Source organism: Eublepharis macularius, chromosome 7, assembly GCF_028583425.1.
Source record: "Eublepharis macularius isolate TG4126 chromosome 7, MPM_Emac_v1.0, whole genome shotgun sequence".
In the NCBI taxonomy this organism is placed as follows: Eukaryota; Metazoa; Chordata; class Lepidosauria; order Squamata; family Eublepharidae; genus Eublepharis; species Eublepharis macularius.
In genome coordinates, this window is record NC_072796.1 from 6,243,636 (window position 1) to 6,265,572 (window position 21,937).

The 21,937-nt window shown below is 44.4% G+C and overlaps 1 protein-coding gene across 3 annotated transcripts in view; it reads left to right on the top strand.

Moving 5' to 3' along the window:
• Positions 1–6,422: 6,422 nt before the first annotated feature.
• Positions 6,423–21,937, top strand: part of KIAA0232 (KIAA0232 ortholog) — a 78,832-nt gene continuing 63,317 nt past the window's right edge. For all 3 annotated transcript variants that reach the window (XM_054984641.1, XM_054984642.1, XM_054984643.1), the window contains exon 1: positions 6,423–6,525. The gene's annotated coding sequence lies outside the window, so the exon portion shown is untranslated. The remainder of the gene's footprint in view (positions 6,526–21,937) is intronic.

Sequence of the window (21,937 nt, forward strand, 5' to 3'; positions counted from 1 at the left end):
CCACCCGTCTGTCTGTCTGTCTGTCTGTCTGTCTGTCTGTCTGTCTGTCTGTCTGTCTGTCTGTCTGTCTGTCTGTCGTCCCCCTCCCCCCACCACACTCCTACACAACAACCCACCCCACCCTGTGGGTGGACTTCCCTTATATCCTCTCCCTCATTCCTGGCCCCACCTGCCAGCCACACCCCTCTTTTGCCCTCTAGCATTGGCCTTGGCTGCCTCAAGCAGCTGCACCTGGGGTAGCTAGTTTGGCTGCTTTGGGCAGCTACAGCTGTGCTCTCTTAGCTGGCTGCCAAGCCTTCTCTGCTCCGAGCTTCAGGCCCTTGGGCAGCTACAGCTGTGCTCTCTTGGCTGGCTGCCAAGCCCCCTCTGTTAGGAGCTTCCAGCAGCCTCAGCTGGTCTCTATTATTCCCTTCCTCCCTGTTTGCAGGTTGGGGCGTGGTCATGTGCTGCTTCTGCTGTCCTGCCGGTAAGGTAGCTGTCTGGCTGGCTGATGGCTGGCTGTCCCTATCTCTTGTGCCTTCTCCCTCTGCCCTGGCCCCCTCCTGGCTGTCCTTACTTCCCCTGTCAGGGTGCTTAGCCTCCCACTGGAGAGTGGGGCTAGCTGGCTTCCACCTGCTCCTTCTGACCCTCTGGGGCTTGGGAGCTGCTCTGCCCTCCTGTGGCTGGGGTGCCTCTTCCCCCCCCCTCTATTGCTGGCCCGTGCTGGCCCAGGGTGTCTGTTGGGGTAGCTGGGTAGCTGTCCCCCGTCTCCCACCCCCTCTTCCTGGTAAGTCCGAGCACTGAGCCTTAGACTCCGGACAGGAAATACATTATTTTAAAAAACCTTCTGAAATTATTTAAACTGATTTATTTGAAGAAAAAATTACTACTAGTACTGATGAATTTAGAGAAACAGAACTTAATCTGCTGCCAAATAGGTTCAGTGGAAGCTGAGGCCTGCCTAGTTTTTGATGCCGCACCATCAGAACCGCAATATTGCCTCTCTCTCTCTCTCTCTCTCTCTCTCTTAGTTCCAATTCTGAGTATTTTTATCTGGAGCTAAGCAATAGGGACAGGATGAGGATCCTGTCGGTGTATTGACCAGTTTCCTTAACTGAGCTAACAGAGGTGGTGTTGGCTTTTCCCAGGCTGCTGACTCCGAAGGGGTTCAGCATCAAGGCAAAGGCTGTTTTTTGGGGTGTGACTCACAATTTCATGACCGCCCTGGCATACTCTCATAAATCCACCATATGTGCTAGCATGAGGAAGCCTTCTTAATTACGTGACCTGAAAAATCTGCTTAAAATCTACTTTCCCCCTTTTTATTTTTAACATCTGTCCTGATGAAGAGTTCTGAGGAACTCAAAAGTTTGCACACTTTTATGTGTCATTGGGTTGGTCCTAATAAGGGTATTATGTTTGCTACATCCTGGAATATCCTCAAAATGTCAACAGCCTAACACATGTACTGAATTTTGTTTTCTCTGCTGGACAAGGAGAGGGTGATGGTGGGGGGAGGTTTCTATTTGTCATGGACTGATCACCACCTGATGAAGTTTTTCTGTGTGGGTCCTTAAATCAGTTGCAGAGCACCATAAGGTCCCTAACTCAATCCTTGCAATCGCCATTTACAAGGGATCAGGTAGCAGTTTCCATGACTTCAACCCTCTTTCAGGGTGAGAGTCCAGTAGCACCTATAAGACTAACAAAATTTGTGGTAGGGTATGAGCTTTCGTGAATCACAGCTCATCCCTTCCCTCTTCCAGGGTGGTGAACCAGTTAGTTTGACCCATGCCAGTCAGTACTGGATCTATGACTTCAGTAGAGTTGCCAGGTTTCCCTCTATGACAGGGAAACTCCTACTGGTGCTAACCCCCTGACCTCTGCCACCCTTCTGTAGGCTAACAGGAAAAGGATCAAAGATGTCCCGCAGAACTATAAACAATGTGAATCTTAAAGTGCACCGTGCAGAGGCAATTGATTCACAACATTCCAGAACGTATCTTTATAGTGCAAGGTGCATACAATACATTAGGTGATAATTCAATACGCAATTCACATCCAACAGTAATTATGCAAAACAATTTACAAAATCCCGAAGACAGATCACATATGCAAGGAGTACTCTTCTACTACTCAAAAGAAAATAAGGCTGGAAAGTCCACAACAGTTTCTCATATTCAATTATCCTTTCACAGATGGTCCTTTTCACTGCTCTATTTGTAGGTGTAACGTTGCAACTCCCAGATGGGAGACAGCAGAAGGACCGTCCAGCTGAAGATGAAGAGGGGTCTGCAGCTGCTGAGAATCGCTCAGTGGGGGGCTAGCTGCTTTCCTGTTTCGGCAATCTTTCTCAAGAGCATTCAGAACAGCAAGAATGTCCCTACAATATGTAATTCAAGTTATAACCACATGATCTGATAACATTCTTCATGAATAAAACATTATAAGCATATTACTCACGTCTCCAGTTAATCAGTTGGCAACTTTCTGCAGTAAATGGCCACAATGGGCTACCCAGATAAAGTCAAGAGGTAAGGGCTTCATTCAAAGAGCATTTAAACAACTAACCTATTTTACAATCAGGCATGATGGCAAATTAAAGGTACATCGCCACAACCATACATAGAAACCAATTTAAAGGTACAGTATTCTACAATGAATAACCACGATAGGCTCCCGGATACAATAAATAACCATAATAGACTCCCAAATGACATCATTAAGTAAAAGCTACATTCAAAAGATGTTTAAATAAAAAGCCACCGATTCTACAATCAGACGCAAGAACAATTACACCAAATTTCAATTCTACTGACAGGCATGAAGACCAACTTAAAGGTACAGAAGATTCTCACAAATAAGACAGATCTAGAGATAAATTCAAACCTTTGGGGGTGACCTTGTTGAGCTCAAAGATCCAAAAAGATTCCCTTCTCAGAAGTTCTTGGGATAAATCATATGTTCTGGAGTTCTTAATTACTTGCAGAACAGAGAATCTGAAATCTCTTGGATCTTTGTGCATCTCAAGAAAGTGCTGCACTAAAGGTGCTTCTGTCACTTTGTTTCTGATACGGGAGATGTGTTCTTGAATCCTGATCTTAACTGGTCTCGATGTACTACCTATGTAAAGCAGGGGACATGAGCATTCAATCACATAGATAACCCCTGCTGTATTGCAGGTAGAGAAATCCTTAAGATGAATGGATCATGCAGAAGAGGTAATCACAAACTCACTCCCATTGGCCACTAGATCACACACATTACAATTCCCACATCCAGGGGTCATTTAGTAGAAAAAGACCTGGAGGAACTCATTAGCATAAATCATTAGCATAACTCATTAGCATAGGCCACACCCCTTACCATCACCGGAAATGTCTCATTGGCACAACTGATTTGCATGTGCCACACCCTCTGACATCACCTATCCTGGCTGTTTTGGACCCAATCCTGGCCATTCAGGGCCGAAATTGGCCCCAAAATGGCAAAAAGGGGCTGAAAATGCCTGAAAAGGGGCCCAAAATGGTCCGGATTGGGCTGTTGCTGAACAGGAGAGTGATCCACCTCCTGTCAGAGGCCCGATCTGGGCCATTTTGGCCCCAGTCCAGGATGAAATGGGCCCCAAATGGCAGAGAGTCAGGTGGGCAGGGCCACCTAACATGTGACCTCTTTCGGGAACTGCTGGAACTGTGTTCCTGTGCATTCCCCCTCGAAATGAGCCCTGCCCACATCTATAGTGGCCTTCAACACTACTCCTACCTGATGGATTTTTTCTAAAATCAGACCGCACCAGAGAATCCTTAATGTTTCTAGTGCGACGTAAACTGACTGAGGGAACTGACCCTCTCCCTACGATGTCACTTACAAGGTGCCAATGTTTCTTAATAATGTCAGCGATTCCTTTGGCTAGGGGTGTGTACTCGATGGACCAAGCAAGTTGGGAGTCTCTCTCTCTGTTAGGCAAGGGAAAACATGAAGGAGAATGTTATTAATGCGACAGCTTGACATTATTTTCAGTGTGAGCCCAGAAGGGAAGTCACCCTGCTCTAGGATTCGGCAGAAATGCTATGGTAAAGCGAGAGTTTCTGCTGAATCCTAGAGCAGTGACATCAGCTCCAGGTTCACCATCATGCCAATGTCACCTCCAGTGTCCGTGCCCCCCACCCAGTCTCTGCAGTTGGCCAGCAAACCCACTTCCAAACAATTTTGGCTGCAATCCTTAAAAACACTTTCCTGGCAATAAGCCTCATTGACTAAAACGAGACTTGCTTCTGAGTAGACCTGCTGAGGATGGCTCCCTGTGTCTGTGCCTCCTGCATCACATGCAGGGGAGTTCTGTTGTTGTCACTCCACTGTTATTGTGGGTTATTTGCTGTGGAACAAGGCCTGCTGCCAGCGTATCACTCTGTTCTTTAGGTAAGAAAACACCCAGGGCCGCCTTACAGAAAAACGAATTTACTACAGCGTGAACTTTCATGCGTCACAATTTCCTTCTTCACATACAGGGAGACAGACAGCGCAATCCTGAGGGTACTTTTCTGGGGATAAGCCTCATTGAATAAACCCGGACAGTGAAGAAAGCTGACAGGAAGAAAACTGATTCATTTGAAATGTGGTGCTGGAGTTTTGTGGATACCATGGACGGCCAAAAAGGCAAATAAGTGGGGACTAGATCAAATCAAGCCTGAATTCTCCCTAGAAGCTAAAATGACAAAACTGAGGCTCTTGTGCTTTGGTCACATCATGAGAAGACAAGACTCTCTGGAAAAGTCAATAATGCTAGGAAAAGTGGAAGGCAGTAGGAAAAGAGGAAGACCTAAAACGAGATGGCTGGACTCAATAAAGGAAGCCACGTCTTCCAATTTGCAGGTTCTGAGCAAGTCTCCTAATAATAGGATGTTTTGGAGGTCTTTCATTCATAGGATCGCCATAGGTCGGAGGCGATTTGATGGCACATAACAGACACAAATTTAATTAAGCAAACGAGTCAATATCTGCCATTTTAATAGTCTCAGTATCTGCAGTTATATACACATCACCCCCTTATATGATATAGTTCTTTTGTAGAGCTGGTTTTATAGAAGTATTCCACACACATTCAAACAGGTCGATGGTCACTCTTGCACTTTTTGACCACCATAAATTTCAAAAACACATGGAACAATAAAATGGGCAAGAAGCACCTAATCAATAACATATCATACCAGAAACTGATGTGTGTCCAAGTTTAAACAATGAGGAACCTGTTATCTTTATCCCTGGAAAACCTTGATGTCAAAGTGGTCACCTTATAACAGATTGCTCAGATTTTTATATAAAATTATCCTAGTAACATCCTAGTATTAAGGCCTTCTGCTAGTGTAAGGTCCAGTTTCCTGAAATAAGTTGCCTATGTCACATCTAATTCAAAATAATCTTTTTAAAAGATCTTTAGATCATAGCTGGGTCTGTAAATGGGGCTATCCCATTTGAGCCGTACCACATGCTATTAGGGTTGCCAGCCTCCAGGTAGTGGCTGGAGATCTCCCGGAATTACAACTGATCTCCAGGCCATGGAGATCAGTTCACCTGGAGAAAATGGCTACTTTGGGGGGTGGACTCTATGGAATTAAGCCATGCGGAGGTCCTTTCCCTCCTCAAACCCCACTTTCTCCAGGTTTCACCCCCCAGATATCCAGGAATTTCCCAACTTGGAGCTGGCAACCCTACATGCTATCGAAGTCAAAACTGAGACAGGCTTGGATCCTAATGATTTGTCTCTCAGGGAAAGCATTTCCAGCAGAAAGGGCAACTCGAGTTTTTTTGCTGATTTCCCCTTCCTTTGCAGACCCACACTTGGCACCTCGTTCAGTTGCACCTCCTCACAGGTCGAGGCGACTCGATGGCACATCGCGCACACACATTTAATTAAGCAAAGGAGTCAATATCTGCAATTTTAATGGCCTCAGTATCTGCAGTTTTGGACACACGAGGCGACTCGAGGGCACATCACAACCCCTCAGGGTTCTCCGCCGGGGACTGCCCGGCTCGCGGCCTGGCGGCTAAGGAAGGGGCGAGGGGCGACGCCTCCAGCAAACGGGCAGAAACCCGACCGCGGGCCCTTCCGATGACCTGCGCGGCGGCCCCGTCTCGCCGGCGCCGCTCGGCTGTGGGGACTCGGCACTGGCGTTTTGTGAGGGGGATCTTTGGTAGGTTCCAGGCCGGGAAGGCGCGCCTGAGGAGAAGGCTTCGGCCGCCTCCCTCCTTGGGCTGAGCAGAGCCCGGAGCAGCGCCTGAGCCCGGGAGGAACCGGCCGCCGCCGCCTCCTCGCCACGCGAGGCCCGAAAGCGACACCGGGGGCGCCACAGAGGCGGGCGGAAGGATCCGGGCGGAGTCGGCGGCCGCCTATCGCTGGCGCAGTGGGCGGAGAGGGCGGCCCTCGCTCGGCTCCCTCCCCTCCTTCCCCTCGGCGGGGCCGGCGCCGGTTTACGTAACGCCTCTCCGGGCAAATTCCGGCTCGGTCCCGCCGCCTGACTCGGGACGGGTCGCCAGAGGCCCCGGCAGGTAAATGCGACCTTGGGGGGAGGCCTGGGCGCCGCGGGGCCGGCCGGCGGGAGCCTCCCCCCCGCCCGCTCGCCCGCCCTTCCCTGTCAAAGGCCTGGGTGAGGCCTGCGGCGCGGCGGAAGGGACGAGGGAGGACGGCGGCTCGGCCTGGCCTGGCCCGGCCTAGTCTGCCCGCGCGGGGCCTGGACGCGGCCTCCGGCGGGACATTGCGGCGAGGAGGGGCGGCGGTCGCCTCCCTCTCCCGGCGGCCCTCTTGGCGGGCGGCCCGGGGAAGCCGGCCGGTGGGGCCAAACGGCGAGCCGGGCCTCGCGGTGACAGGGCAGCCGGCCTCGTCGGCCCCTCCCCTCGCCCCGGCTCTTCTCCGCGCTCGGGTTTTGCGGTTCTCCGCGCCCGCGTCCCCAGCATGTCGCGAAGGGCAGCCGGGCCGCCTCGCCCGGGAGGGCAGGTGGCTCGTCTCGCCCGGCAGCTGAGCGCGCAGACGACCCGGGCAGGGCCGTGCGAGCCCCTGGCCGGGCCGCGAGGCTTTCGGGTGCTTCGGGGCCCCTCCGGCGCTTCAGTCTTCCGCCCGCCGGCAGCCTGGCCCTGGTCCCGCAGGTCCTCCGTAGAGCCTATTTATGCGAGTATCTCTGTGGGTAAATATATGGGTATATGTGCAAAGCGCCCTTAACTCTCGGGGCCCCGGGCGCAGGGAACAAGCGGCGCCTCAGCAGCAGAGAAACTGCCGGCGGGCCCCTAGTCCCTGCGGGGCCCCCGAGGCTGCAGCCTAGTCGGCCTTGCGAATAATCTGGACCTGGGCAGGGGGACAGAGAGGGGACGACCCCCGAGAGAGACCCCTTTGTAACAGCGAGGGTCCCCTGCCTGCAGGGCATCTCGTGCAGGGAGCCTGTCGCGGGCATGACTTTGCGGAAGCTCGCCCGGCTGAGCTGGTGGAGGGGTCGACCTTATTCCGTGTTTCCGAGGGGCTTCACACCTTATGACCCTTAAAAGGCCTTCCGGCAGATGATGATGATGGTGTAGAATCTGCTGTTGGCATACTCGCTAAGCAGACCCTCCTGTGAAGGATGCATGCGTGTGTGTAATGAGGCTGTGTGTGATGCCCAGGCCGTTTGGGTCTTTTGCCCTTGGAGGGGGCAGATCTCCCTTTTCCATCCTTTCTATGTCTCTGCCTGACGAGATACCACCCTGTGCATTGGAAGAATCAGGGTGGTTTTGGCTGGAATTAAACTTGATGGTTTTTTAAAGGAGCCACAAGCCTTCTGTTTATTTAGCCTTTACTGCAGCCGGCTAACATAGCTACCTCTCCCGGTTTGACGTTGATTTATTTTATTACATTCCTCAGCTGTCTTAAAAAACTGATGCACTGGAAGGAGGTGGGAGAGCTTTCTATTTTGAGGCGTGAGTAAAGGGTGTGCTTCATACAAAAAAATGACACATTTAAAAACATCCTCCTGGTTGCCTCTCCGCTAATCCCTTCCCAATTCCTGGGAGGTGACTAGAAAATTAAAGAAGCTGCTCAAGTCCATCTAGGCTTATGGTAACTTTAGAACTTTAATTCTGGCTAGCAGATAGTTCAACAGAAAGTCTAAATCCAAGTTTGTGTTTAATAGCAAACTATTTGCTAGCGTGCCTGTGCTGATACTTAGTTGTTGGAGCTGCATCATTGGCCTGATGTATTCCAGGGACCAATGCTGATTAGAGCTAAATTATTGGCAGGCTGAAATTAAAAATAACTGGAATGGAAGGGTGATGGAAATAGGAGCAATTGTGTGTGTGGGAGAGATATTTGCTGATTCCTCCCTGTTACTTCAGCTCTTTGCTCCAGCTTGCTGCACTCTGCAAAGGTCCCCTTGACTACCTGGATTGGCTCTTGAAGTCACATAGGGGGATGAAGTGGGAAGGGATGGGTGGAAATGTTCAGTTCCATTAATTTTCTATTGTCATAGATCCAGAGGAGTTAGCCGTATTAGTCTGTAGTAGCAAAATCAAAAAGAGTCCAGTAGCACCTTTAAGACTAACCAATTTTATTGTAGCATAAGCTTTCGAGAATCAAGTTCTCTTCTTCAGATGCATGATCCGAACATGCATCTGAAGAAGAGAACTTGATTCTCGAAAGCTTATGCTACAATAAAATTGGTTAGTCTTAAAGGTGCTACTGGACTCTTTTTGATTAATTTTCTATTGTCACTTGTTTCTTAGAATCGGAGAGACAGAGTTTTTATTATCCCAATAAAGTCACATTCACATGCACAGGGAGTAAAGCCATTACACTTAGTGGAGTCAAAATAACTGTAAGCAAAATCCTAAAGATACGTTTGTTTTCTTTATACCCTGCTCCACCTGAGTAAAATAATGTTAACATAACTCAAAGATGGCTCTTTAAGCAGAAGTGCAAGGTTTGAGTCCAGTGGCACTTTAAAGACCAACAGGATTTTCAGGGCATAAGCTTTCAAGACTCAAAACTCTCTTCGTCAGATGTATCAGACAAAGGGAGCTTTGACTCTTGAAAGGTTATGCCCTTAAAATCTTCTTGCCGGCTTTTAAGGTGCCACTGGACTCAAACTTACTATTGTACTGCAGACCAACACAGTATTCCTCCTGAAACTGTTTTAATTGGAAATAGTGTCTAAAAGATCAAGTTTAACTTTGAGCTTTATTTGTTCTATTTTATTTGAAACATATTTATGCTGCTTTTCCACCTAACTTAAGGTCCCCAAAGTGACAATCAGAAACATAAAAACAAGCCTTTAAAATGCATAAAAGCTATTAAAACCACAATTAAACAATATGCATACACAGGAAGGAGGGTCAGTGACAGAATGCCAGATGAAACAGATAAGTATTCACCTGCTGGCAGAAGACGGTGATAGAAGAACAGGTGGATCTCCATGGGGAAAGAATTTCATAATGTATTTAATTTCAGAATTAACTTCTGAAAATTCCATTTCAGAAAATGAAATCCTTTCTTGAACTAGCATGAGCTTCACAATTCCTGTTCTTTGCGTGTGTTTGTGCGTGTGTGTGTGGGGGGGGATAATAAATTAGTTATTATTTAGCACTTGCTGCAAAAAAGATGGAAGAACCTGAGGCAAAACTCTTCAAAGGCCTCATATGGTTAGAAAACTCACAGATTACACTACTGGACCAAATACTTTAGGATGTTCTATAGTTTCCATGTTTGGAAGTACTTTTTCGAGACAAAGAGTGATGCTTCTTCAAGTCAAGTGTAATAGTCTAAAGTTTGTAACATTGCGAAGTAGCTGGAGGAATATGATTTCGAACACTGCTTTGGGGGAAAAAACACTGATTTTGAGTTATATTTTATATTTTCTTCAAGTAATTTCCCTAAATCTCCAGATTTTTCTAGTTGAGGAGGAATAGGGAACAACCCTCCTAATCTCCCCCCTCAACTTCACATCTCTAGTACCATCATTTCTTTTAGATCAAGCATAATTTGTACAGAGAAAAAAATCTGTAGGAAAAGAACTGCCTTATAAATAATGTTTTCAGTTCACAAAGCGTATGCTTTGAAAGATTCCTAAAAGCTCTATGTCAGTTTGTATTTGGTATTAAAAAAAACTCTATTGGGCTTCACGAAGCAATGAGGAAAAATGCAATTCTAGAAGGAAGAGGTGATAGAATGTGGAGAATGGCAATAAGATTACCATGAATAATATTAAGTTGGTCATATTATAAAGGAAAAACAAAATGCCAGTAAGAAGAGCAGGTATAATATAAGTATTTTTCATGTAGTGGGATGGTGTGATTTGGAATTTTAAAAGAGCAGCACTCGCTCTAGGAACTTCCTGTCAACTGTTAAGACTTTATGCCGTGTCTGCTGCATGCATGGGGCAAGTAGAAGGGAAGTTCACTAGCCTAGGCTAATGCTGTGTTGATCATGTTGCCTGTATCTGGAGCATTATCTCTGAATCGTAGTATGGAATAGCATATTAAGATAGAATTTGGGGTGTAATGGTTAAGAGCGCGGGATTCTGATCTGGAGAACCGGGTTTGATTCCCCACTCCTCCACTTGAAGTCAGCTGGGCGACCTTGGGTCAGTCTCAGCTTCTAGGAGCTCTCTCAGCCCCACCCACCTCACAGGGTATTTTGTGGTGGGGATAATAATAATATACATTGCAAACTGCTCTGAGTGGGTGTTAAGTCACCCTGAAGGGTGATAAATAGATAAAATATTATTATTACTGGTGGCGGAGTATGGGTGCAGCTACCATATCTCAGCCTAAATATGTAGCTTTACCAATCTCAGTGGAGTAAAATACTAAAAGAACATGCATAAGCTTATTCTGCACAGTCCTTTGCCGAATCAGAAGTGGCTGTTGAAATGTGCCGTTTACAAGGGAAATGTTTTATTTGCATTATTTATGGTCTTAAGTTGAGTAAAATCACTGCTGTGAGTATTCTCTTGTTCTTAACTGCCATTCTAACTCCTCGCCCTGTATTACTTATAGTCCACCATGCCTTAGGCAGTTTGCTGTTTGCATTGTCTTCTGATTTTGTCATCTTTTGCCTTAGATGCCTTGCACTGTATGATTGAATTGTGTTTTCTTTTATTCTGTAACCCACATCGTTTGCATTGTCTTCTAATTTTGCAATCCTAGTGCATTATTCATTGGACATATTATGCTATATAACTACATTGCTTTTTTTAAAAAAAATCCTCCTTGAGTTTCCATGAAGAAGGCAGGCTATGAATAAATCAAGATTTGGTTCAGAAACTTGTTTACTTGGCAACATGGCTGTGAGGATGTCCTGTGTTGTAGTTTACACTGAGCCTTGGAGGCAGGGTGCAGAAGAATGGGTGTTGTAGCCTGATACCTACTGTCAGTACTGTAATTAACTAGCAATAAGGCATTGGTATGCACAAGACAAATTAAAGGTGCCCTTCCTCTCCCAGAAGGGACTTTATATCCAACCTGTAAAATATTAAGAGCTATTTTATGCTAATTTATTTACTTCATTATATCTTGTCTTACCCCCAGTAGGGACTCAAAGTGCCGTACGTTGTTCTGCATTCCTCCATTTTATCCTCATCAACAACCTTGTAAGGTGGGTTAGGCTGAATGTGTGTGGCTGGCCCAAGGTCACCCAGAAAGCTTCCGTGGCTCAATAGAGATTCGAACCTGGGTTTCCTAGATCCTAATCTGACATTCTGTAACACACCAAGACTATCAGTCGTAGCCTAGTATTGTTGACTTTAAATGGGAGGAGCTAAGGCAGAAGCTCCCTCAGTGATATTGCCTGAAATGCCAGAGACTAAGCCCGATATATTTTTCTTTCTTTCTTCCCTGCCTCCAGTAAAATCTTCAGTCCAGAGTAATCTTCCTTTTTAAAAATAACATTCAGTATAGATTAATACACACCTTTTCACAGGCTTCACATTGGTTTACACTAAGATTACATCAGTTCGATTCTGCTTCCCACCTCAAACACCCGCCCCCCCTTTCTCTGTTCCTTTTGTAGGCATAGAGGGAGTGGGCCTAAAAGCAGAGTTGGCTTAGCAGGAGCAGCTTCTGTTTCAGGTGACAAACGCAGCCTCAGATGCTGCTTTGGTGACGTGTGTGGTGTCAGCCTGCTCTCCAGGCTCGCAGCCCCCTGAATACCAGCCATGCTCTCCACAGCTGTCGTTCTCCTCTCTGTTAAGAGATGGACAGCTGCGTGGAGTGTGACCAGGTGGTCAGGCAGCTGCCAGCCTCCTTACAGCGGGGTTGGCCCTGCCTGGCTCTTGCCATACTTTCAGATAAAGCCTGGGCAGTCTGATCTTCTAGCTTTTAATTTTAAGAGGCCGGGCAGAGCTGCAACTTGCCTGTGTCTAACTTCATGTCCTACAGCCGTACTCCTTCTCCTCTTTGTCTCAATAGAGAGGGGGGAAACAATTACTGAAGTGTGTGTAGCAAGGCAGTGACTGCTGGCGGCCCTTGTGTGATGGGGGCAAGTGCTCAGAACTGTGTCCTGACTCTTAGCTTGTAAATCTGATAGGATTACCTGGGCACCTACTAGCCTGTACATTGCCCTTCTCTGTTCCCGACTAGAGGGGCAAAGAAGAAGAAACGCTGTGTGAGAGACTGTTCTTTTCAGCTGACTGCTGAGCTGTAGTCTGAAAGATGGAAGGGAGAGTAAGCACTTTTGTGTAGACTCCAGAGAACATATCCTTGTTTCACTCAGGCCTGCGTTCTGGAGGAGGAGTCAAGACTGTTTCTCTCTTCATGGCAGGATGGATTTCATTTAAATTATTAGTCTGGAAGAGAGAGAGAAGCAGATTTCATTTTTAGAAGGCACGTGCTATACACATTTTTGTGTGTTCAGTATTTTAAATTCCCTTTTGTAAAAAAACCCATAATCCCTTTAACATATCAATAGCATAGTTTTATTTCAAGATACAAGAAAATGGTAACACAACACCATTTTAAACAGGTACGAAAAACATCCTGTAAGAGAAAAAGAATACACACCAAAAATTCTAAATACATTCCAGTATCTGCTGCTTTACTTGACAGGATGAATTGTGCTGGTGCTAGTGAATAATTAAAGGTAAACAGATTTTCATAAACTTAGGTATGACCTTTCCAAGATTCTGTATCCATACATGTTTATAAAATGTAATTTTATCTATAATCACTGAAATCCAAATATTATTAAGCTGCTGTCTCAGTACCAGTGTTTTGCTGCTTCCATTCTTCAACCAACATAATTCTTGCCACAGTAATTAAATGTTTCAATAATATTCCATGGTTTTTAATTCCAACTGGGACCTCACCCAACAAATAACTTATTGTAGAGAAGACAAAAGAGTAGCACATAATATATTCATTGTTTCCTTATGAACTGCACCCCAAAACTTTTGTACTAGTACATATGCCCACCATAGATGCACCAACCTCCCTTTTCTTTTTCACACTTCCAGCATATATCAGATTTATCAGAAATTATAGCGAATCTAACAATGTCAAATGACATTGATAGTACATTTTCAGTTTCCCCTCATTTCTCATATGATAATTTTTATATAGTCATTTCTTCTGAAACTTTTGAGATTAGTGTTACAGCAGTATCTGATATTGTTTGGTTATTTACCAGAGGTAGTTGAAGCAAATAATTATGAAGTCATGGGGAGCTGAACTATCGTCAGTTCAACAGATCATTTTTAAATATTCCCAGACTATCGTCAGTTCAACAGATCATTTTTAAATATTCCCAGACTGGGTCTCTTTTATAGTCAGAGGCTGTTACAGGTTTTCCCTTCTAGTGTGTGAATAGTACAGCGGATCTCAGGACTTCTCAAGTATTCTGCTCAGTTTCACTTTTGTTTCTGCTGCCTGTCTCTCCCTTCTCATATTTTATCTCTTGACTTCTCTTCCTTATTCCAGATCTGTTCCACCCCCTAACCATTCATTGAACTTCTTGAAATGTAGCACTTAATGTAGCTTCTGGGTATACAGTTCTGGGTATACAGTTTTACAGAGAGATAATAGGGTTAAAAGTATTGTTCTAGAGAGCTAAAAAAGTTCTGGTAATTTTGAAGCCTTTTTTAAAAAATGGAAATTGGGGGAAGGGGGATGATGAAATATACATGATAGTTTCCTATAAAACCAAAACTACTTTTACTGATTGAACAACATAAAGCACATTGTGTTTAACTTATTTAGCATATACACTTGTACAGTTTGGCATATTCATGAAATTTAAAAATGTAAATGACTTTTCTACACAAAAAATTGCAAGTGTACACAATACTTAAGAGTTGCAAACTGCTACACCCAATGCTTCTATAGTGCATGTATTGTTAATTTTGGCCATCTGAGAGGTAGGAAAAAATAGAAAACAAATTCTGTAGTAAACAAAACAAAATGTATTATTTGGACAGAAACTCTGTAGATTGGAGTTCCAGGGTGTTTGGATAGTAAATTAAACTTGATAACACTGAAAGAATCTTTAATAATGGATCATTATTAAACACATAAGAGCATATTATTTGTTGCTAAATTATTTACATATAAACAAAAACTTGAAAAAGTTGTGTATATAAGAGGCCCCCCCTTCTCCAAAATTTCACAACATTTCACAAATTTTCATTAGAACAATTGAGAAATATGTACTATTTTTTCATGCTAGATAGATAGATAGATATAGATATAAGTATGAAAAACTTTGCTTAAAGAAGCCTTTTACTCATTCTTAAAGAACATATTTCATAGGAATTCTGTTTCAGTAGTCCCTCAGTTTTTCCAATTTTTTCCCGTCTATCATGTATCCTAATTAAAAACCATCCTTAGATAAGTTTTTCCTCAAAAAGTGTTTTATTAAAAAAACTGATTTACATTTTTGAAATTGATTTTTTTAAAAAAATCATTGATTTTTGCATGCTGGCCCTGCTTCGGGGAATACCGAAGCATTCCGAATCAGGTTGCTTTGGGTAACTTTACCTGAAGCAAAACCTGAAGTGCACAGCCGTAAGTATGACTTCTGTCCTTAAAAAAAAAACCTAATTGCTGGGGAAAAAATGAGACTCCTCTGTTTACCTGGTAGCAACATTGACCAGACAAGGCTAATGGTTAGGCTGAACCTTTAATCATTATTTGATAGTTATTTGATAGCTAGTTAAACAATCATTATTTGATAGTTAGGTAAAAACTTTTAGAGTAGTAGTCAAAATGCTGATTTTTGGAGATGCCTAAGTAGTCTGTTCTGTAAAAGAAAAAACAATTTTAACAAGAAAAAAAACTTTCCAAAGAAGCAATTAAAAGATAATCATCAATATATTATTGGATTGGGGCAACAACATAAGCAAAATTCTGCTCAGCTGTACCAAAAGCAATTCTGTAAGAAAATGTATAAAATCCTGAAGAGCATTTTGATAGAAAAAAGTTACAAAGCTGACTCTACCTGGATAATTCTAACCAGACAAATTATACTTTAGGTTTCCTGGCAATTACTGCTACAACAAAACCATGAAATGTTAAAGAAACTGCAGATGTAATATGATAGTGGTATATTTAAAAATCAGAGCAAGTCAGGTTCATATAATGATAGGATGGTGTTGAATGACAACTGCTATAAGAAAAAGGAAGTAATTAATATTTCTCAAGCTTTGTTAATAAAACAATTGTATTACTTTAAACCAATTAACAAAGCAGGTATAGCAGCTTTCACAGGAATATACTATCTGCAGATCTATAGGAAGTTATAATACTCGTTTCCTAGGCGATTCTAATTATTTGTGCTTGTTCTAAAGATCTTAAAGCGTATAATGTTTGCTTCACTAACATGGCTAGGTTATGTTACCACCAGTATTTTTGAAGTCTTTACAAAAAACAGTAAACTGAATAGCCATCACTGTCTGGTGCATTTGTTAAAGAGACAAAAGATGATATTTTTGATAAGAGTATTTAGTAGAGTATAAATATTAAGAGTATTTATGAAAACTCTAGAATTTCAGGAGAAATCACAAAGGGAAGAGTTCATGGAATGTATTTTCCCCTCTTCTTCTGGTGTTCCCTGCAAGAGCTGCTCTTAAAGGTTAGGATACCCTCTGATCAGAGTGGGGATAACTTGCAACAGTCATCAGAAATTACCCCCTCCTGCCTTGCAAGGGTCTTCTGTAAATGGAGCAAGAGCTTGCACAGGAGTAGGGATGATTTCTTCCTGCCCCATTCTGCAGATAGAACATGAACTCATGCAGGGGAGATGGTGGACTTCTGCCAAGACCTCCTTGCTGCAAGCCTTTTTCCTGGGGATCTCCTGGCCCTCTGGAACAGCTGTGAGTATTGGGCAGTTTAGGAGGTAGAAGAGGGAAAGATCCATTCTATGTCAGTCTTCCTATGCAGTCCCACATGGGATTGCGCACGTGGAGGCCTGCTGAGTTTGGAGGGTTTTTTAGCTCTATTACCACTAGGGGGTGCCTCTGACTCCTATCACGCATGCGTGGCCGTCTTTCCCGCCAAAATGGCCTTATAGGAGGCAGGGCTCCGCCTTCTACCCTCAGTTTCTTTTTCACTGCCATGGTGAGTGGTTCACTTGTGACCGGAGGTAGGTAGAAGCATTCTTCTCTCTTTCCCCTTGTTTGGTGTTGGTGAAAGGATGTTCGGAAAAGCCTTGTTTACATGCTGTGAGAAATGCAAGGCAAAGATGACCAAGATGGATGGGCATTCCACCTGTCTAATCTGCCTTGGAGAGAGTCATAATACCCAGGCATGTAAACACTGCCAAAATTTTACGACAAAAGCCTGGGCTGAGAGGTCCAGCAGGCTCAAGCTGGCCTTGTGGTCTAAGGCAATGGTGGTGCAGGAGCCTGCTACAAGGGCAAAAAAATTGGCCGCTAAAGAGGAAGCCACTACATTGGATCCAAAGTTGCCGACTCCGGGACCATCTTCAGAATCAAGATGCAGCCCATCAGGGTCGAAGACCCCTCGGAACTGACCACCATCAATGACAGCCTCGGGCGAGACGGAACTGACTCGGATCCAGAAGACGCCTTTGACCTGAGGGTCTCTGACTCGATTGGAACCGACTGACAAAGGCTGGAGATCGAAGTCGAAGGAACCGATTACCCCACCAGCTCTGACCACAGAGGGCTCAGCTCTGACAGAAAAACAGGCTCTGAGTGAAGAACTACCTAAGAAAAGAGCCAAGAAAACAAAACACTGCTCTGCAAAAGATTCCTCGGGCAGATTCCCAAGTGGGGCTGCAGGAGATGAGGACTTGTTCCTGGTTGAGCACCCTCCAACCTCTTCACTGAGATCCAGATGCCCATCTTGCAACTCCAGATTGAGGTCGGTGAGGCCATCCACTGAGGAAGGGGAACTTCCTAGGAGGAGATCCTCCTCGAGACGCTCTCCAAGTGAATGTTACCACCGCAGGGATGAGTGGTACCTGAGCGGTTCCTACAGTGGTGATTCAGACATGGGCAAGATCTTTTACACAGATGTTCTCCCAAGGGAAAGATCACCGACTCGGTGAGAGAGATGCCATTTGTTTACCAGCTGTCGGATGGCTTATCAGCTATCGGAACTGGAGGGGGAATGAGACCCTTACCTGGAGTGATGCAGCCCGACTCCGTCATCAGAACTGTTCCTGGGAGGAGGCCATCAGGGATACAGGTGAAACGTCCCCCACAGATGACAACTGCTTGTACACTGAGCAACTGATTCGAATGGCTAAGGTTTTGGAATTTGACATTTCGTCAGTGGAACCAAAGCGTAAAGACAAAATCTTGCAACATTTATATTCGGGTTCCACGTCCAATATAGCCTTCCCGGTTATAGAGGGCTTTGTGGATATAATGAACTCATTGTTTCAGAAACCCGTAACGGCTTTGACTACTAACAGGAAGGCTGAATTCCTGTATAAAACCAAAGATGAATCTTGCCTGTTCTTGTCCGTACACCTTCCGCATCCTTAGTGACAGAAGAATTTCAGTTCAAACAGCGCCAGGGACCTTATTCAACTCCTTTGGACAAGAAGGGGAAAGGGTTGGATGCTCTAGGCTGGAAGGTGTATTCATCCTCAGCTCTGAACATAAAGATCGCTAATTATGTGGCTATGATGGGGGCATATCAGTTGTGCCTTTGGAATAAGATGTCAACATTTGTAGACAAATTGCCTGAAGAGCAGAGGCCTCTGATGAAAGTGCTTCAGGAGGAAGCTGTTCAGCTGTCTAGGCACCAAACAAACACCAGGCATAATGTGGTGGACACCTCGGCCAGAACCATGTTATCAGCGGTAGTGTTGCGAATATACGCATGGCTATGGGCAACAGCCTTGCCAACGGAGACGAGAGCCAAAGTGGAAGATCTCCCGTTCGAGGGCAAAATGCTATTTTCGGATAAGACAGATGAATAGCTGTCCCAAAAGGGTAAGGACAAACTTACTGCCTGGTCCTACAGGGTACTGCCATCGACTCAACAAGGGGGAAGGTCGCAATACTGCCCACAACCGGTGTACAGGGGATGATACTACCATTACCAGCCATACCAAGGATATGCATATCCTAACCACAGGCAGTATCAACCCTTTTCAGGCAACTTCTCTAAGCGGAAGCAAGGCCAAAGGTCAAGACAAGAGGCTCATACCCATCACAATAAAGATCAGGCTCAAGTTCAGAAGCAGTTCTGACTGGCTCAGGGGCCAGACCCCATCTTTGGGGAATGGCTCTGGGAGTTTTTCGCAGCATGGCATACTGTTTTGTCAGACAGCTGGGTGTTAAAGATTGTGTTACAAGGTTATAAAATTGAGTTTGACAGTTACCCAAGTTTGAGGTTGCCTGTTTATTCAGATTCACTGATTTGTGAGGAGTTGGGAAATGAGCTCAAAAGCCTTTTGGATACAGGGGCAGTGCGGGAATTGCCTACAGGAGACCCAGAGTTGGGGTTTTACTCTCGTTTCTTTCTTACAGAAAAAGAGGATGGGGGAAGTAATATAGTAAGCGTAGATAGTTAAGATGAGTGAAGAGATTTGATTAGTATGCATAATATAGATATACAGTATAGACTTTAAGAATCTATATGATATACTTTTTAGATTAAGTTGGGTATGGAAAACTGCTGGGAGTCACTAGAAAAGGGGGGGAAGGACGGGGAAATTGTTATGGGGTAGATAATGTTAATGATTTCTGTGTATGTTTGTGAACCCATCCAATAAAAATTTTTGAAAAAAAGAAAAGAAAAAGAGGATGGGGAACGTAGGCCCATTCTGGATTTGAGAGAGTTGAATAAGTCGATCTTGACTCGTAAATTCCGCATGACCACTTTGCCAGCAGTCGTAACACTCTTACCACAAGATTGTTGGTTCACCGTCTTAGATTTGAAACATGCGTATTTCCACATTTCCATTCATAGGGTCCATAGAAAGTTCCTTAGATTTACTTACGACAGAAAAATTTACCAGTATAAGGTTCTACCAAGAGTATTCACCAAATGTGTAGCTGTGGTCATTGTTCACTTGAGAACCTTAGGGTGTTGGGTCTATCAATATTTAGACGATTGGTTAATCTTGGGTCAATCCGAGGAAGATGTAAAGAGACAGGTACAACTTATCTTAAGGACCTGTCTTGCATTGGGTCTATTTGTGAATGAAAAAAAGTCGAAATTGGTCCCAGCTAGATGACTACAATTTATTGGAGCAGTTCTAGATGGCGGTGTGAACAGGGCATTCTTACCTGAGGACAGACAGAAAAAGACAGTGGGGTTGGTCAATCAGATTAAGTGTAAATGTTTCCAGTCAGCACAGAAAATCCAGACCCTGTTAGGTTTAATGGTGTCGACCACAGCTGTGGTCAGATTCACCTGATTGAACATGAGGGAGTTGCAACTCTGGTTTTTTCCATCTTTCACTGTGAGAGGGACTCACAGAGGAAAAAGTTTTCTATACCTAGGAAGGTACTGAATTCCTTAGATTGGTGGACACCACCATCCCACTCACTGTCAGGGGTCTGATTTGGGCACACCCCCACTGAGTTGTCCATCTCCACTGACACATCTAATCTAGGCTGGGGGGCTTTGTGTGGAGACCTCCATGCACATGGCTTATGGGAAGATCAGGACAGAGTCGCATATTAACCTACTTGAGCTGAAAGCAATTTGCTATGCCTTAACGTCCTTTTCAGATGCTGTAAGAGGGAACTTAGTTCTGATACTTACAGACAACTCAACAGCGATGTTTTACATCCAGAAACAGGGTGGGGGGGCAACAAGGTCAAGAACTCTATGCAGGGAGGCCATAAAGATATGGAACTGGGCAATAGAGAATTCACTCAGTATACCTAGATGCAGTCCACATCTCGGATGTAGACAGTGTTGTGGCAGATCGCCTAAGCAGGTTACACAACAACCCTCATGAATGGGTCCTCAAGGAAATGTACCTAGAGGAGGTATTCAGATGATGGGGCTATCCAGAGATAGACCTCTTCACCACAAGCAAGAATCGAAAAGTAGACCTCTACTGCTCCAGGGGAGGTCAGGGGGTAGGATCCCTCAGAGATGCTTTCCAGTTATGCTGGTCAGGCAAATTCTACTATGCATTCCCGCCTATCCCATTACTAGCGAGAGTGATCAGCAAAGTGCAGGCAGAGGACACGGAAGGGATCCTGATAGCTCCACATTGGCTGCACCAACTGTGATTTCACAGCCTGCAACAGTTGGCAAAATAGCCTTACCTCTTCCCACAGGAGCCAAACCTCTTGTTGTGGGACAGGGTTCACCACCACTATGTAGAGAAGTTGCAACTGACGGCCAGGCTAATTATGAGTTAGGAAGATTCTCTGACAATGTTATGCAAGTGTTGCTGAACGCTAGAAAAATGTCCACCAGACAATCATATGGGATAAAATGGGACAGGTTCAGGTCTTCGGCAAAGGGCAGGAACTTGAGAGCGACTGAGTGTGCACTAGTCAATGTGCTAGAGTTCTTATGGGAACTGAAACGGGGTTGTCAAACTCTTCAATAAAAGTGTACCTGGTGGCCGTATCGGCCTTCCACGCACCAGTGGACAATAAGACTGTGTTTTCTAACTTCACCTCAAAAGCCTTCTTGAAGGGTCTGAATAATATGTTTCCTCTTGTGTGTAGGGTAGTGCCCCAATGGTCCCTACAACTGGTACTGACGACGTTTTTTTAAAATAAAGTTTTCATTTTCAATAACAATAAAAGGGTTGATATTCAGTAACAAAGTCTGATGTGTTGCGGAAGATCTTTAGTGTTACATATCATAAGGTTTTTATATCTTGCAAATATTTTCAATTAATTTGGAATTTTAACAATACCTTATCATTTATATAAACAGTTAACTACCCTCCCTCTTGCTGAAATTGCCCACTCCCTCCCCCTTCCCCCTAACTTAGTGATTTATAGTAAACTTTCCCTTAATGAAGTCTGGTGTTCCCTTCCCTAACTCCCCCAATACCCCTGTAAAGAAAAATATAATTTGCTAAAATCAGTAATCAAGTGTTGTAGATTATCGCTAAGCATAAGCAAAGAAAACAAAATTTTAACGTAGAGCACTTGACCATGCAGTTTAAACAGCTGTCTATACCTTATGGGTTTATACGCCAATCAGGAACTTGGTATACTTACCAAGGTAGAAGAGCTGTAACATTTCAGAGAGCTAAACACAATGCTTTTCTTTTCCCTCCCCCGAACCTTTATTGATAACCTATTGAACACTATGTTAAGTTACATACAGTTATTTCTATGCAGAAAAGTAAAGGAAAATGACTATTAAGTATGTCTGATTAGATTTTTGCTACCATTTTGAGAGGTAGATAGTTATGATCTTTTCCTCTTAAGGGATATGTTCTCTAAGTCCATAGGTGTCTCCAGAGCAATATTCTTCAGCAGGTTCAAACCTGATTCTTGGTCTTCTGCCCGATAAGTTTTCCCTTTGTGTGTGACTTGGAGCTTTGTAA